At 37.2% G+C, this 17,235-nt stretch overlaps 1 long non-coding RNA gene across 6 annotated transcripts in view; it reads right to left on the bottom strand.

Moving 5' to 3' along the window:
- LOC141423177 (uncharacterized) overlaps positions 1–17,235 on the bottom strand; it is a 265,833-nt gene that overhangs the window by 31,460 nt on the left and 217,138 nt on the right. For all 6 annotated transcript variants that reach the window (XR_012447828.1, XR_012447824.1, XR_012447829.1 and 3 more), the window contains 2 exons: positions 15,336–15,595; positions 13,698–13,881 (listed from right to left, as the gene is read on the bottom strand). This is a non-coding gene — a long non-coding RNA (uncharacterized lncRNA). The remainder of the gene's footprint in view (positions 1–13,697; positions 13,882–15,335; positions 15,596–17,235) is intronic.

Here is a 17,235-nt window from a genome sequence, read left to right as displayed (position 1 = left end):
TGACCACTTCTTTATCAGTTCATTGATTTTTGGGGAGTTTTAGCTTTTTGAGCTCTCTGTACATTCTGGTTATCAGTCCTTTATCTGATGTATAGCTAGCAAATATTTTCTCCCCGCTGTGGGTAGTTGCTTCAATTTAGAGACCATTTCTTTTGTTGTGCAGAAGCTTTTTAATTTCATGTAGTCCCATTTGTCCATCTGTTCTCTTAGTTGCTGGGCTGCTGGAGTTCTACTGAGGAAGTCCTTGCCTGCACCTATTGTTTCCAGAGTATTCCCTGCTCTTTCATGTACTAATTGCAAGGTTTCAGGTCTGATATTAAGGTTCTTAATCCACTTTGAGTTGATACTACTACAGGATGACAGGCACGGATCTAGTTTCTGTTTTCTGCAGGCAGATAGCCACTTTTCCTAGCACCATTTGTTGAAGAGGCTGTCTTTTCTCCATCATATGTTTTTGGCAACTTTGTCAAAAATAAGGTGGGCATTGCTGTGTGGACTCATATCCACATCTTCTATTCTGTTCCACTGGTCTTCATATTTGTTTTTGTGCCAGTACCATGCTGTTTTAATTGCTATGGCTCTGTAATATAGTTTGAATTTGGTTATTGTGATGCCTCCAGCTTTGCTCTTTTTGCTCGGTATTGCCTTGGCTATTTGCTGTCTTTTTTATTTCCAAATGAACTTTAGGGTAGATTTTTCAATCTCTGTGATGAATGTCATTGGAATTTTGATGGGTATTGCATTGAATGTATAGATTGTTTTGGGTAGAATAGCTGTTTTTACTATGTCGATTCTACCAATTCATGAACATGGGAGAGCTTTCCATCTTTTGTAGTCTTCTACGATCTCTTTCTTCGGTTGTTTGTAGTTCTCCTTGAAGAGGTCATTTACATCCTTTGTTAAGTTTACTCCTAGGAATTTAATTCTTTGTGAGGCTATTGTAAATGGAATTGTTTTCCTATATTCTTTCTCAATTTGTTTATTGTTACTGAATTTTGTAAGTTAATTTTGTATCCTGCTACATTACTGAGGCTATTTATAGTGTCTAGAAATTTTGGGGTGGAGTTTTTTTGGGTCTTTGAGTTATAGGATCATGTCATCTACAAATAGGGATATTTTGACAGTTTATTTACCTATTTGTATTCCTTTATTTCTTCTTCTTGCGCTATTGGTCTGGCTAGGAATTCCAGGACTGTGTTGAATAGGGTGAGGAGAATGGGCATATTATCTTGTTCCTGACTTTAGGGAAAATGGTTTCAGTTTTTACCCATTAAGTATGATGTTGACTATAGGTTTGTCATATATAGCCTTTATAATGTTGAGTCAATTCCTTCTATTCCTAATTTTTTTTAGAGCTTTTATCATGAAGTGGTATCAAATCTTATCAAAGGCTTTTTCTGCATCTATTGAGATCATCATGTGGTTTTTGTCTTTGCTTCTATTAATGTGCTGAATTACATTTATTGATTTGCATATGTTGAACTATCCCTCCATCCCTGGGATGAAGTCAACTTGGTCATGGTGAATGATCTCTGATATGTTCTTGGATTTGGTTTGCCATAATTTTATTGAGGATTTTTGCATCTATGTTCATTAAGGAGATTGGCCTATAGTTATCCTTTTTGGATGTATCCTTGTCCAGTTTGGGAATGAGTTGGGTAGTGTTCCTTCCCTTTGTAGTTCATGGAAAAGTTTAAGGAGTTTTTGTGTTAGTTCTTCTTTGAAGGTCTGGTAGAATTCAGGTGAGAATCCATCAGGTCCTGGACTTTTCTTTTTTGGGAAACTTTATTGCTGCTTTACTGTCATTAAGTGTTTTAGATCTGTTAAGGTGTTTAATGTCTTCTTGGTTCAATTTTGGATGGTCATAAGTATCTAGAAATTTGTCTATTTCTTCAAGATTTTCCAATTTATTGAAATATAGGTTCTCAAAGTAGTCTCTGATAATTCCCTAGATTTCCATGGTGTTTCTTGTTGTCTCCCCTTTTTCATTTCTGATTTTGCTAATTTGGGTTTTTTCCCTCTTCATTTTAGTCAGATTTGCCAGGGGCTTATCAATCTTGTTTATTTTTTCAAAGAGCCAGATGTTTGTTTCATTGATTCTTTGTATGGTTTTTTGGTCTCTCATTAATCTTGGCCCTTATTTTTATTATTTCTCTCCATCTGCTTCTTTTGGGTTTTGCTTGCTCTTACTTTTCTAGGAGTTTGAGATGTAACATTAGGTAGTTTATTTGAGATCTTTCTATCCTTTTAATATATGCACTCATGACATATATTCCTCTTAGGACTGACTGCCTTTGCTGTGTCCCATAGGTTCTGGTAGGTTGTATTTTGATTTTCATTAGCTCCAGGAAAGTTTTTATTTCCTCTCTTATTTCTCCTATGACCCACTGATCATTGAACAATGTATTATTCAGCCTCCAATTATTTGCATGTTTTCTGCTGTTGCTTTTGTTGTTGAGTTCTAGTTTTAATGCATTGAGAATAAAGGGAGTTATTTCTATTTTCTTAAATTTGCTGAGGCTTGTTTTGTGTCCTAAGATATGATCTATTTTGGAGAAAATTCCATGCTGAGAAGAATGTATATTGTGTTGGTTTGGGATGAAATATTCTGTAGACATCAATTAGGTCCATTTCATTTATGGTGTCATTTAGTTCTAGGATTTCTTTACTGATTTTTTGTTTGGATGACCTATCTATTGGTGATAGAAGGGTACTAAAGTCTCCCACTACTACTGTGTTGGAGTGTATATGTGCTTTTAAGTCCCTTAGTGTATGTTTGATGAAATTTGGTGCACTGACATTGGGTGCATATAGGTTGATAGTTGTTATTGCCTTTTGATGTACTGTACCTTTTATTAGTAGAATACATATTAAATTATCTTCCTGTGCTACAAAATAAATATAATTATGATAGGATGATACTTCTCTTTCCAAGCTTTCTTTTTAAGTAAAAATGTGCTTTCAAGTCAGTGGTCTTGTGCTTCTGAGTCATCATAACTTCCCCTTTTCTGGTGAGATGGCACATTCTTTCCTTTTATCATCCCATGTGACTTGTTTGTCATTCCTTCTGCCCTTCAGGAAATGGATCCAATTGGGATGTTTCTCTTGTGGCCATCACTTACGTCTAACTACTACCTATCAGTCAATTTAGTGGGACTTGAAGGATACTTGGGCTCCACTGATGCAGGGAAATGTATGGGTTATTCCCTCCCCTGTCACCATGTAGCCAATGAATTTGGAGTTGTTTAGGTTGATGTCTTGTGGATGGGAAGGTTCAGTATTTAAGTGCTAATATCTCTGTTTTTAGATCTCAGTTAAGTTATTTATTCTGGGATCTTTGGTTTCATACTTTCTCCATGTTTACTCATTTTCAAAATGAAGATAATGATATATGCTCCTTGTGGCAAGATGTGATGGGAGCCCAATGGTACTATTATCATTTCTGAAGTGTTGCAAGCAAATTGAAGCCCATTAGTTGAGAAAAAAAGCAATTTTGATCATTAAGTTAGTTAATAATGGAGAAAATACTTGTTAGCTATTATATTCAGTGATGTGTATGATATTCTATGCATTTAAAAGAATAACTTGCAGTCTCTTCAATAAATACAGAAAGGACAGACTTTACCTCTAGACATGTAGTTGAAGCACAAGAATTCTTAAACAGCAACATGTACTCATATTAATTTTTCTGGTTCAAACAAAAAGAATATAATAGATGAGATTATGTAGAAAGTAGACTTTAAGATTTATTTTTAAAATGAATTAAACAATTTGGCTCTAAAAATAAATTTGAAAGTTCCTTTCAAGTTAAATTTAACCAACACTTTGGGCTGTAGGGGTAACTGTTCTTTTTCACATTAATGAAGTTAAAAACCTAACTTTGAGTTAGGCTCAAAAGGAAATTGCTAAAATTCACCTACCACATGAGTGGAATAACATATAAAAATTGAAATTAAGTTAATTTTAAGATACAGTTGATGCTTGTTGGCCCAGAGAGACCCATGAAGATGGAGGAGGAACTCTAGGCAAACTCAAATTAGAATGGTGCAGGGGAGAGTAAAGAATTCTGCAAGAAGGAAAAGCCTATAAAGTGATCAAGATGAGTTTTTATGACTATGTATTGACATGTAAGAGTATTAATGTTGACACCAATATGTTCCAACACAGAATATACTCAATGGCTAACAAAATTCCTGGCACCTGGTAGAACAGGTAATAGATGAGAACTGTATAGACAGAAGTACATATTGTGAACTTAACACAACCAACATAGGATTCCAAATCAATGTGATGTATAAAACAGCAAATCAATTCATAAAGGGTCATAGCAGTGTATCAAAATTACCTTAAAGATCTAGAGTGATTTCCAGGTCCTAAAGATTAGACAATGACATGATAAGACCTCAAATCAGACCTACACAGGGATGTATTAGAAGCAGGGGTGACTTGTCAAGAAGTCAGCTCTAGGACCAACACCAAAAAGACAAAAGTGGAATAGAAGAATGATATTTGAATGTCACAAATACACCTGGTTGTTTAATACTAACTGTCATGTAGTGAAGAGATTGAAACTGTTGATGAAGGTGATGAGCATAAACTGTGCAACTCCTGGAGCAAGAAGGCAGAGAACACAGGCATTGTGATTAAAAAGAAAAAAGTTATTGAAGCTGTAAGCCCCTGTGTGCTATGTGGGGGCTTATGAACAGGAAAGTGAACCAGGATGGAGACAGGGCTTGGGATGGAGGGTGGTGGGAAGAGAAAGAGGCTGCAACCCAGGTACTTCCAAAGCACAAGAGGGACAATGGGAATTTGGTAAAGGAAGTATCATGAGAGATTGACTTAGTGAGGTCTCACAAGTCTCAAAAGAACAAGGATTTTTGCACATGAGAGGAGAACTCAATGCCTGGAAGTAGCATTGAAAGTAAGCAGTAAGCTGGGTAATGTTAGTGAACTTTGGAGATTATGCCTCCTAGCGAAGCAGAGTCCTTCAGGTGAATAAGCTGTCAGCTAAGTCAAGGTGTGGAAGCTCTGTTAAATGAAGCAGCTGATAGCATATAGTAATTATGGACATAGTATAAGAAAGAACATAGAAGATGGCAGTGGTGAAAAGTTAAGTAGTAGAAGGAAAAGCAAAGAAGTATTTGGAAGTAAAAGGATAGGGGAACACAGAGGAAGAGGAGCTTGTTTTCTGGATGGTCATCAAAGTAGAAGGGTCAGGAGGCATTGGTTACATCAGTCCTTGGGGAATGGGGAACAGATGCTATTGGGGAACAATGGATACACTTCCAGAGAAAGATTAACCAGACCTGTACTGATGGTACAGTACATCTAGAAATCTAGATGATTTCTAGAGAATCAGGGAGGTAGTGCTAGATTTGTCTCAAGACAAGAGATATGAAAAGGAGGGAAAAAAAGTGAACTGGGGAAAGACACTTACCTGATTTGTAAGTCTGGCCTTAAATAACCCTTAGTTCAAAGGCTTGCTATCTGAGTTCCTCTGTACAAGAAAGTTTAACCCCCTATCCATCCCTCCTGAGTCTTACAGCATTTCCTCACCATGAGCAACGTGAATACAAAAGAATATAGATCAAAGAACAGAACAAGCAGTAAGGGGAGGTAGGAATCTCACAATATATCCACAATATTGTAAATATTTTAAAGTTTAGCTACTAGGGGATTAGTGTTTGAATTCAAAGGAAAAATACAGTATGCTGCTTTGTACCTTATAAAATTGCAAAGCAGCACCTCTTCTTGTATCCCGCTTTGGCATTCTTTCAAAAAGATACCAGGTCCCCTTGTACATGCTGCTGTTCCTGTCACCCTCTACTTAAAACAATATATTGCCAACAGCTGACTTTCTGAGAAGAGATAAGAGGATTTGGCTTGTCCAAGTGCAGGCTGTGCAGACGCAGCTCCTATCTGTTCAGATTCCCTTGGACTCATTAACTATTAAATGCTAACCTTTTCTATTTATCAAGAGGAGACTCTCTTTCTGATGAGAATGATGTGGAGGTCTATCAAGGATATGTCTTTCACATTTCTGAGTTCTGGAAGATTAAAAAAAAAGCTCATTAAACATTTCTCAGTACTGTCATGACTATATTTGCCCTTCTTTTAACCTGGAGCTGGTTGGATGAATTTGATGTTCTTTGTATCTGCAGTAATTCTGTCTATAGTGCTTGTGAGACATGTAGCAACTCTGTGCACACAGTGTGGGTAAGGACCCCCAAGGAATGGTCTTGATTTGCCATGGGGGCACCCAACGTGATTCCTAAGCTGTGTCCTGGGCATTTCGTCTCTTTTTAATCAAACATTTTCTCCTCCATAATCTTTGAACATTGAGTGATGAATGAGTCTGGTGATGGAATATTACAATTCCTAACACAAACCAAGGTGAAATCATTTTGAGAGTTTGTTTTTTAAGTGGAAGTGTTTCTCTATTTTCCAGTATTCTAGTCATAATTTTAATTGTTTCAAATTGTCTTGAGATCTAGGGTTCACCTAGACAGAGTACTAATACCTTGCTACCCCTTCAAACATTGTTTTAAAAATATTTCTTCAATACATATTAAGGAGAAAAGTTAAATACTCTATAGGGCCAGTCACAGAAGGAGGCTGGTTCACAGCTGTGCTGAGCTATTCTGAGTAGTCCAGTCTGGACCTCAGCTGTTCTTACACTCATTCTGCAAACACATGCCTTGAATTTAGGTAATACATTCCTTACTGTAACCTAAGCATGAATCTTGGAAGTCTCTACTCTAGAGTTCTATCAAAGAATTCTTCCAACCACTTTTCTGTAGAGGAACTCTGGTAAATATTATTTCTTCTGCTTCTTATATTCCCATTAATGTCTTTGCAACCAGTGACAATTAGCTTCCCTTATATGGCTGTCTACATTTTGATTATTCTTTTAACAACTAAGGTCTCCAAATATATATAAGTGACCAATTTTGATGCTATGGTAAGGATGAAAATGCAAGGCAATATTGTTACATGTAATAAAATCGTGGCCAAGATGGAAAACAAGACTAATGAAACATCTTGACAATGTTTAAATTTTCTTTTTAATTTTTATTTTTAATTACTCTTTGTTATCATATTATTATTGTACTGGGGGTACATTTTCACATTTACAATGTATCATAGTTGAGTTCACCCCACCGTCCTTCTCTTTCATCCTCCCTTCCCCCCATTCCTGGAACAGTTTCGTTTAATTTTTAATGCTTAATTCCAATTTGATGAATTTGGATAAAATTACCAGATCATTAACTGATAAGAATATTTTTGAAATAATGTATTTTTGATTTCAGAAAAATGCTGAGCAAAATTTCTGCTATATCCTTAGATGAGGTGGCTAAGGTTGTGTAAAAGCAAGTAGATAATTACTTATTTTTCACTTCAAAAAATTTCAAGCACATGCAAATGTAGGGTAGTAGAGTGGACCACTGGGTACCTATTGTTTAATTTCCTTATGTGGCTGATTTGGATTCATCAGTACCATGCCTTTCCCCACCTTCACCAAGATCTACAACCATCTTTAATGGTTGAGAAGATATATGGGTATAAGATGACATTTCAGGTACATAAATAGAATAGGGCTTTTAAATGTATACCTTTTAAATTAAATTGAATAGATTTTAAAGATGAAGAAGAACTGTCTTTAAAGGAATTTGTTAGGAAAACATCTTTAGTGGATTGGTCCAAAATAAACCAATTCTGTGAAGAACTGCTACACAAGTGGATTTTATCTAACCCAAGTGAGTTTCAGACAAAAGTAAGCACCAGGAACTCTCATCAGATGAGCCCCTCCCTGAGGTAACATCTTTAACAGTAAACACATATTAAGAAAGGTGATGCCAAACCAACCATATCACTGGAGAGGCACAGAAAATGTAAGGGTTCTAAAAACCACTTCATGCCAGGATCAGACAAATAGAAATTGAGATGTCTCATTTGGATTAAAAACAATTTTAAATGCTGAGAGACCAAAAAACTATATGCAAAAACTGAATCAGTATGTGTGGAAAAGAGACTTATTTTGTCAAATTAAAGATATGATGCTTGTGTGTGTGTGTGTGTGTGTGTGTGTGTGTGTGTACTTCTGCAGTTTTACTTTGGTGACAAATCTTAGACTCTCCAATGTCCTTCAGTATAAGCTGTGCTCTGGGCACACTAAACCGTCTTCCAAATTCTGATTTCTAAAGGATGAATGGAACAAATCTAATTTGAAAACTTACATCACTCCCACCATTGTGGTTCATTCTTGTATCCCAGCTACTCAGGAGGTAGACATAGGAAGACTGTAGTTTGAGGCTAGCATCAGGCAAAAAAGTGAGATCCTATTTCAAAATATAACCTGGGCGTAGTGGTGTAAGGTTGTAATCTCAGCTACTCAGGGAGGAGAGGTAGAAGGATTAGGTTTCTAGGCTAGACTGTCAGGAGACTGCACTTGAAAAAATAAACTAAATCCAGAAGGGCTTGGGGCATGGATAAATGCAAGGCCCTGAGTTCAATCCCCAATACCTTCAAAAATAAAAATAAAAAAATTCAGTCACTACCAGGCATTTATATGAAAAATTTAAACATCACTAGTAACTAATATCTAACGAGTCTGCTAAAATGGAAAGAGAATTAACCATAATAAAAAAAAAAAGGAAAAACTAGGTCCTGGGGACTTTGTTTCACAACTTGAGCTCTCCAAAAAAGACAGGTAGGTTATCAAAGAAAAGAGGAAGGAAACACTACTCATACCAACCATGTTTGCATTGGCAGGCACTCACTCACAGCTTGCAGATGCACATGCTCTGTGAATGCTGGCTGAACTGACGAAGTGCTGTCTCTGATATAGATGCTGGGAAGACTGCTACAACCCAACACCGATTTATTCCCATCCTCTCTGGGGTGGACAAGTTCAACTTTGGAAACCATTCCTTCATCATTTGTCTGTTGCTCATGATTAAAATGAATATAGTTTGAGGATAGCTCATTACTAATTTTATGCTTTGTTTAAAACAATGATAGATGTTAAATATTTTGTTTTTTCTTGGTTTCTTTCCTCTTTTTTTTTTTTTTTTTTGTTTTCATTCTCTTATCTCACTGGCTTTCTTCTATCTCTTACAGAGGACAGCTCTTATCATCCAACAACAAACAGTATACTTTACTCACTAGGTGTCTGTATTCCCTTACCAGAACCCAAGTCCTCTGAGGCTCTCTCCTGTTCAATCTCTTGGATTATCTGTCATACAGCTCCTGGGCAGAGCCAGCATCCATATTTGATGTATGAATGAATGGACACAAGGGTACATGTAAGGTTCTCTTACTGGTAATTCTCCTTTTCACTTATTGTCAAAACTCTGATAGGACTTTCACCCATTTCTAATTGTGGAATAGCTATTAAAATACCTCACGTACCAATGCTGAGCGATGTGCTCCTATTGATTAATTGTGCTCATACAGTATTCAGCGTGTTTTCCCTTGGATTCTCACTATACCTTGGAACGTGAACCTATATCCCGATCATGCTGGTATGGGGAAGAAAGAAGTTCATCTTATACATAGCTACACATCACAGCGGCTGAGCATGTCTTTGCCTGTATGTATCTTAGGCAACAGACCTAATAGGGTGTTGCTATTGCTTTTAGGACTATACATGTTGATAGGCTAGGATACTGTGAGGCCAGCTTACCAAAAGAAAGTAAAAATACATGTCTTAAGATCTATCGAGCTCTTGTGCATGGATAGTCAGAGAGTGAACAATGTGATAGGATCAAATAGGAAATGGTGACTGCAGTGACATTGGCTTGTCACAAAACAGAGAGTGGTTGTTAAAATACTGTGAGCCCTTGATGGGCTCCATAACCCTTGCTATGGATTGTCACAACTTTTGCCTGAGCAGGGTCAATAGTGACTCACCAGAACACCACTTCCTGTGAGCACAGTTTCCTTAAGGTATGTCCTGGCATATTGGCCCATGACAGTGTTTATTTAGAAGACCTTTAGTATCATTTTTATGAGCAACTTGAAAAGGTAGGAAGGAAATGCTTTACTCTAAGGAATATCAGTTAAGCATTAAAAAAAGTTTGAGGTAGACAATCTGGAAAATGTAGTGGAACATCTCTCCACGGGATGGCACTCATTGTCTTCTAACCTTTTATTTAAAGTTTCAATGCATACATAGTTATAGAGTATATATGAGCCTGTGTGCATATACATTTTTTTACATGTACATATATGTATCTACATATGTGCATACATAACATGCATATACATGCATGTGTACTTATCTTAGGCTTTATAATTTTCATATCTTTTAATCAATCACATTTTGGCAACATTGCCATTTATTTATGGTCCATGGGGACATTAGGACAAATAGTATATACAGTATGAAGTTTATGAATGGTGGAAAGGAATCACTATCCCTTTTGGGTGGCAGTATTAGGATTTGAATTCAGGGCTTCACACTTGCTAGGCAGGCACTCTACTTCTTGAGCCACACCCAAATCCTTTTCGCTTTAATTATTTTTTAGATAAGTTCTCGGGTTTAAGCCAGGGCTAACCTGGAGCATGATCCTCTATTTACTCTTTCCTTGTAGCTTGAAATCACAGCTTTTCTTTGTCAAGATGAGTTGTTATTAACTTTTTGCCTCAGCTGGCTTTAATTACTATCCCACCAGATTCTGCATCCTGTGTAAATAGGATTATAGGTGTGAGCCACCATGTCCGGCACCATTTCTGTCTTTTCCATTCTCACCCAATGCTCTGCTAAATGCCAAAGGACAAAAATACAAAGTTGCCTTTAAGCCTGGAAACCTGCCCACATTAGGCAAGGATGAAGCACATAACCACATAATCAGAGAAGAAATAGGGTTGTAAAACCACCCAGCTAGGCAGACTGGTCTGGGAGACAGGATGGATAGCTGGTAACATTTTAGAAAAAAGCCTTGAGGCTCAACTCCCCCAAGAGGAATCTTGCTCCTGTTAGTATCTGAGGCCTGAGTATCTTTTCCTTCAAGAGAAAGGTCTAATCTGAATTTGGATCTCCTTCTCGTGAAGTTCTCCCACCACGTTCTCCAGCCCTGTGTTCTACTTCAAATGCTCCACCAGAGAAAGACTTTAGGATAGATTGTGAGGTCAGAGACTCAAAATTACCATCAGTTGGAGAATCAACGCAGGCTTTGGATCATTGTGAAATCATTCTGTTTTCACTACATTAGCACTGAAAGGGGGAAAGATCAAACACTCAGGCTCTATAGATAATATAGCAAATCATCTGGGGAGGAGAGGATGCAAGTTTGTCAGCATCAGCATCCATCAGAAGACTGGAAATCCAACTCAAATTGACCTTGGAGGCCCTCAAACAAAATGGGAACTTGGGGGTCAGCAGTGAAGAGGCACTTACAGTGGCAACCTCAACACAGATGCTTTAGCCTACAGCAGGTAGTGCCTCTGACCTTTCCTGGAGACCCTTCTTCTTCCTTGTGTGGCATCTTCCTCCCCAGGAGGAAGCTCTGCACTTCTAACTATGTGCACTTGTTTCCCTTTATGTAACGACTCCCTGATATCTGAGCTACTATTTGTAAAGCTCTTTGTAAATTCCAAAATTTACACCTTGACATCTAAAAATCTGCTTTGTTCTTTTCAACCACAAAGGTATAGAAGGATAAGTTCATCCTAATTTTACAGATAAGAATCCTGAGTCAGGGACATGATTAGGCCATGGTCACAAACTGGATAGAATCCAGATCAAAAATGGAAAGAACTTTGGCCTCAGACCCATAGTGCACTCTTCTTTCTACTTGGTAATAGAAAGGGTCTAAAATGGATCTACTGTGAGAGAGAAAGACTTCATTTCCTTCTCTAGCATGTGCATTGTAAGTCAAAGATCTCTTCCCGGTGGATGTTGTATATATGGCGCTTTCCACACCTCAATGTTGTTTGCTATGACCTTCTTGACGTAGAGTCATGACCTCGGAGAAAAGACAAAATATATTAAATTTTTCCTAGTTCCCAAACTGGATTTTCATTAAGACTGGTGCCTGATTCTTTCTTAGTACTGCCCCCGGGCATGTGGGAAAGCTTATTTTCACGGCTGGCAAGGGCATCATTCAAAAGATAATTTGAATGTGGCCTTTGATGTATTTTTTTCCAAAGCTACTGTTTGAATAATCTGTAGGGAAATGTTTAAAACACTCTAAAAATAAATGCTATTTCCAATCTGGTGGACAAATACCTGCATATAAAATAGGTGATAATTTTGAGTGCTGCTGTGTATTCGCGTGTGTGTGTGCATGTGTGTGTGTGTGTTTGGGGGAGAAGAAATTTGTTCTCTGGGAAATAACTGATCCAGAAACTCTCATTAACTCATAGGCCAATAAACCAGCCCCCTGTTATCAATGCTTTCTAACTGAAGTTAACAAGTCTGAGGACATAAAGACAAGCCAAGAAAAAAATCCCAGAAGTCTGAGGTATACACACTATCATAAAGAAACATTCATAGTGCCCTATCTCAATGATTGACTCCCAGGACTTCCTGATACACGACAGATCCTGACATGGCTAGCTCCACTCTAACAAGTAGCTTTCTGTTTGCTACCCGGGCAACCAAAATGTCACTGTGCACATGGGCATGTGTGTGAATTAATACAAATGCATCTCTCACATTCTCATTCTTTACATGCTGTTCCCCTGTGTATGTGCGTGTGTGCACCTATGTATGTGTGTACATGTGTGTCACAGGTATGTTTAAGGTGTTTTTTAATGCTATTTCAGTGTTTTGCTGCTTCTTGTTTTTGGAGACCAGTGGAAAAATGTTTAAAGTCAGCAGATTGCTTAAAAAAATCTGTATTTCAGATAATGTGTATATATATAATTATGTTGTGAACATTCACATACAGGCACACACATATAACACACACACACACACACACACTCTTCTACCACCTCTGCAATGACTTAAATGATTAATAGCTGCTTTCTCTTAGGTCCTTTAAAAGAACCATTATTAGACCTCATCCTTCTGCCAAAATGCAGTAATTTCTTTTCAAAGCTGTGATCCTGTTGATTTTGTTCACTGCCAAATTTCACATCATGAAAAAAAATAGCTTAATATTGGAGTGATTAAATTTCAGGGAAAGCTGACAGAATGGAGTTCTTCAAAACCTAAACCCTGCCAATTCTGATGTTCCTAATTTATTCCAATAACCATTTTAGTCTCAATGCCTCCATTTCAATCACATTAACAGTACATTACAAAGAGACCGAACACCCAAAGAACTCCAGTTGCAAAATGAATTTGGCTCTTCCCCCTCCTCTTTAGTTTTGGAATGGCAACAGTTGGCAGAAACCTTCAGCCAGACCCAGACCTTTGGTAATTTCCCTTTGAAACTCTTTGCTTTCTTAGCCAAAAGCCTGGGCATTTGCCCAGTATCCTAGAGGAAATAAACACACCTGTTATCAAGCAAAAACAAAGGCACTAAGCTACCCATTGCTGGCATTTAGCTTACCTGGAGAGCTCACATTTTCCATGTGTTTGATTACAGGTAGAGTAAAATAGCTGTACGAAACCAACCACATCAATTCTTATCAACCTGGATCCCAGGCCTCCAAACACAGAGATGGTAGCCACCACCATCCCCAACCGTAGGAAATTGTATGCCCCAACTTCCATTTCTTGATCTCATATGGTGAAAACATACCTGCCATTTGATAGGACAGATGTAGATGTTGGTTTATGCCAAGACTGAGTCATTGCCAGTTTGTCCAGGCCTCTGGTAGTGTACTCACATAAAGCCGCAGGAAAGTTGAATATTTAATGCAAATTTTTTTTTAGATCAAGTGCTTCTCTTCTCCAGGGTCTACTTTCTGTCAACAGCCTACACCCTAGGAAACAGAATAAACATGTTTCTGCCCTGCACAAGCCAAGCTATTTTCATATTTAGCTTCCTAGTGGCCATGAAACCACATATGCTCAAGACTTTGAAAATATCCATTCATCTTTTGCCAATATTACAATGGCAAGTTACGTGCTTGGGCTCTCCTTTAAGACAACCTGTACTAACCTCTCAGTTCTGCCACCACCATGCAACTTTTGGCAAGACATGTGTACTCTGAGATTGATTCTGTTTTCTCAGTTATTAAGATGGGAAAAATAATTGCACCTATTTCATGCAAAGCTACTGGAAGAAACAAGTAGAAATAGGCACAAGAAGTACTTAACAGAGTTTGTCCTGTAGTAAGTGCTTAATAAAGCACTTAGTATGTTAGTACTTGGTAAGTGCTTAACCAGTGTTACTACTAAGAAGATCATTGTTGATATTCTCTATTTACAAATTGCTTGAATACAAGATTCATCACTCCTTAATAACAGCAAAAGAGATGAGGAAGCTATGAGTTATTTTGAGCTCAAGACAAGACTCCTTTAGAAATTTTGCTATTATTATTAATCTCTATGTGATTAGAAGATGGTAGCTTCCAGAATTTCCTCACAGTGTGGGCTTAAGGCACTTATATGTTTGCAAAAGGAGCTGGGGATTGTCTTAAAGTTGCATGAGTGTACTAAGCCCAGTTATTTGCCTTGTATTGTATGATTACCTAAGGCAACTTGGTGAATGAAACAAAAATGTTAGAGGTACAAGAATATTACTCCATAATATCTTCATATTTGCACTGATATTCTACCCCTTGGTGTACTATGTCATATTTTCTCCTGTAGTTTCATCTTCCCTGATTATACTTGAAAAAGTTATACAACATGAAAAGGGAATTAAATACCTAGACACAGGCTATTTTCCTCCTCATTGTTAACCCAAAACAGTATCTTCTTAAGCCAACACTGTTCATAACCTTGCTTAATTTCACAACTTCTATGGGTGGGAATCTCATGTTAAAAGATGAACTGAATGAAATAAAAATAAGGTGATTGTCCTCAGTCAGATAATGAAGGTGATAACAAAACAGGATTTTAAAAATGTTTACTTCTTATTCAGTTAACGTATACTTTTGAGTGATATACAGTTGGCTTTGGAACTGTAATATAATATTTTTGATACCTCAAAGTAGATTGAATATTTAAATTTCTATGCAAGCAGTAGATTTATTTTCCCTGTAGAAATCAGTAACATTCCCCTATATATTGGATTCTACCAGCACTCATACTCCAGTTCAATAAATAGAGCCCAAACAGGTTCTATTTTTTTTTTAGACAATTGGACTTCCACATAGGCTTGGACTCAAAGGGAATGTATAAAACACAGCAAGTATTAATATAACTTCTAAGCTTTCTGCCAGGAAGAATACTTAACCAAAGAGAGGAGTGAAGTGCCAAAGTTTCTCACCTTGCAAAGAAGATGCTGATGTTTCCATTTGAGAAAAAAGAATGGAATTTTTGGACACTCATGGGTCCTTGAGAAGTTGACTCCATTCTTACATGGTTGGAAAATGGGCAGCATTTTTTGTTTGTAGAACTCAAACTGCTAAGAGCAGAAGAAAGCCATGGAATTGTGTCCTGTGGCCGTAGGCTACCTTAGAGTTGTAGATCTTGGATTTCTTTTCTTTGTGAACCTTGAGGTAAATCTTGACTATATTAGATGTAACCCTGCAATCAGATAACAATCAGCCCATTGAATTGGAGAATACCCAGACACCTGGTTTAAGTTATTGGAAAACATCAATAGCATTGGTAATATTCAGCTGATAATGTTCCCTACAGAAAATATTACTCAGTGGTCATCTTTTGTAGTATAGCTAGAAGCCAATCACACGTTACAAATATAGCAGTGCCTCTATGTCTTTTGATATAGAGACATCTTTGAGCTATATATCTAAGGTCTGTATAGAATAGTCTGATAACAATAAAAAAGGTCTCTTAAAGTGTGGTATTTTATTGGAAGTTCCTAGTGATTAGTAACTGTTCAAACACATAAAGGTCTTTCTTCTTTATCACATTAATAGGATAATATTGACAACTTCTTTATCAAATTTAGAATTCTGAACATTACATTCATTATTTTTGTAGCAATTTATTTTAGAAAGCTAAGGATATTTGGAAGATCCTGTTTCCTGTAATTTATTTTCTTAAGCATAAATAACTTCCATCTATGCACAATAGAACATAAGTAGGAACTCATGTGAGGATACATAGTTCAAATCCCTTGGGACAATCTATACTAACAAATGCAAAGAAATGACTTTTCTCATTTATCCTTTATGACACCATTTCTGACAAGATGACTTCCTCTTGGACATGTGTGCTCTGAATACTCAGTGTTTATGTCTTTACTAATCTTCTAAACCCAGGCCTGGCTATACATTGTGCCACTCAGTTTCTACTTTCATCTTCTGGCACCAACTGTCTTAGATATTGACCGATCTGTTGCTCTCCTGTCATTCTCTCTGGCTTCTGGAGCCCGAGTCATTTATGTGCATGTAGAGATATCTTTGAAGGCAGACCTTCTAAATCACAAGGCAGTCAGATGATGAAGTACCTCCCCCATTTATACTTGTATCAGTATAAATGAATATCACCCACTTATCTTCAGTGTATTTCTCAAGTGAAGCAAGTTGGAGATTTGATCCTATGTTGGCCTTTGTGTACAATTCCCTTTTCACTCTTGATCATTCTGGCACCAAGTGAATTTGACATTAAGTATGCTGTATACTTTGTCTTTGTGCATGGTGTCTCCCAGTATTTGGAAAAATCTCAAAGTTGATCCCATAAAAATAAATGTTTTAACCAAGTTTGAACAGAGCAAACCAAAAAAGCCAGCAATAGGAAAATTTGCCCAATTACAACAGAATCTGCACAGTATCTACCATAATATTCCATTGTTTGAAGGAGGCAGTACTGTGAGGAAGAATTATAATCTGGGGTCGGTAGACAAGTTTTCATCTGCCTCTTTATAGGTAATGTATGACCTTGTTCAAATAGCAACTGCTCCGCCCATAGTTCTTTCAACTATAAAATGAAAGATGGGCTTTGATGAGTTCTTTAATTCCTCATTTATCTCTTAAGGTCCATGTTCTCAAAATGATGTTAGACATTGTCCTTTTATGGAAGAACAGAGGTAAAAATTCAAACAATGGAATTTCCAAGTGATATTTTGTGTCATATCATGATGTAATCTTATGAAAGAGGTGATTAGTTGTTAGTTCACCTCTCCATAAATGTCTGTATGACACTCCTAACTATTGGAGGCACAAGTGAGTGGATTTTTAAAGCCACCCAATAGAAGACAA

This window comes from Castor canadensis, chromosome 1 (assembly GCF_047511655.1).
Source record: "Castor canadensis chromosome 1, mCasCan1.hap1v2, whole genome shotgun sequence".
Taxonomy (NCBI): domain Eukaryota; kingdom Metazoa; phylum Chordata; class Mammalia; order Rodentia; family Castoridae; genus Castor; species Castor canadensis.
This window is presented reverse-complemented; position numbering and strand designations above follow the sequence as displayed.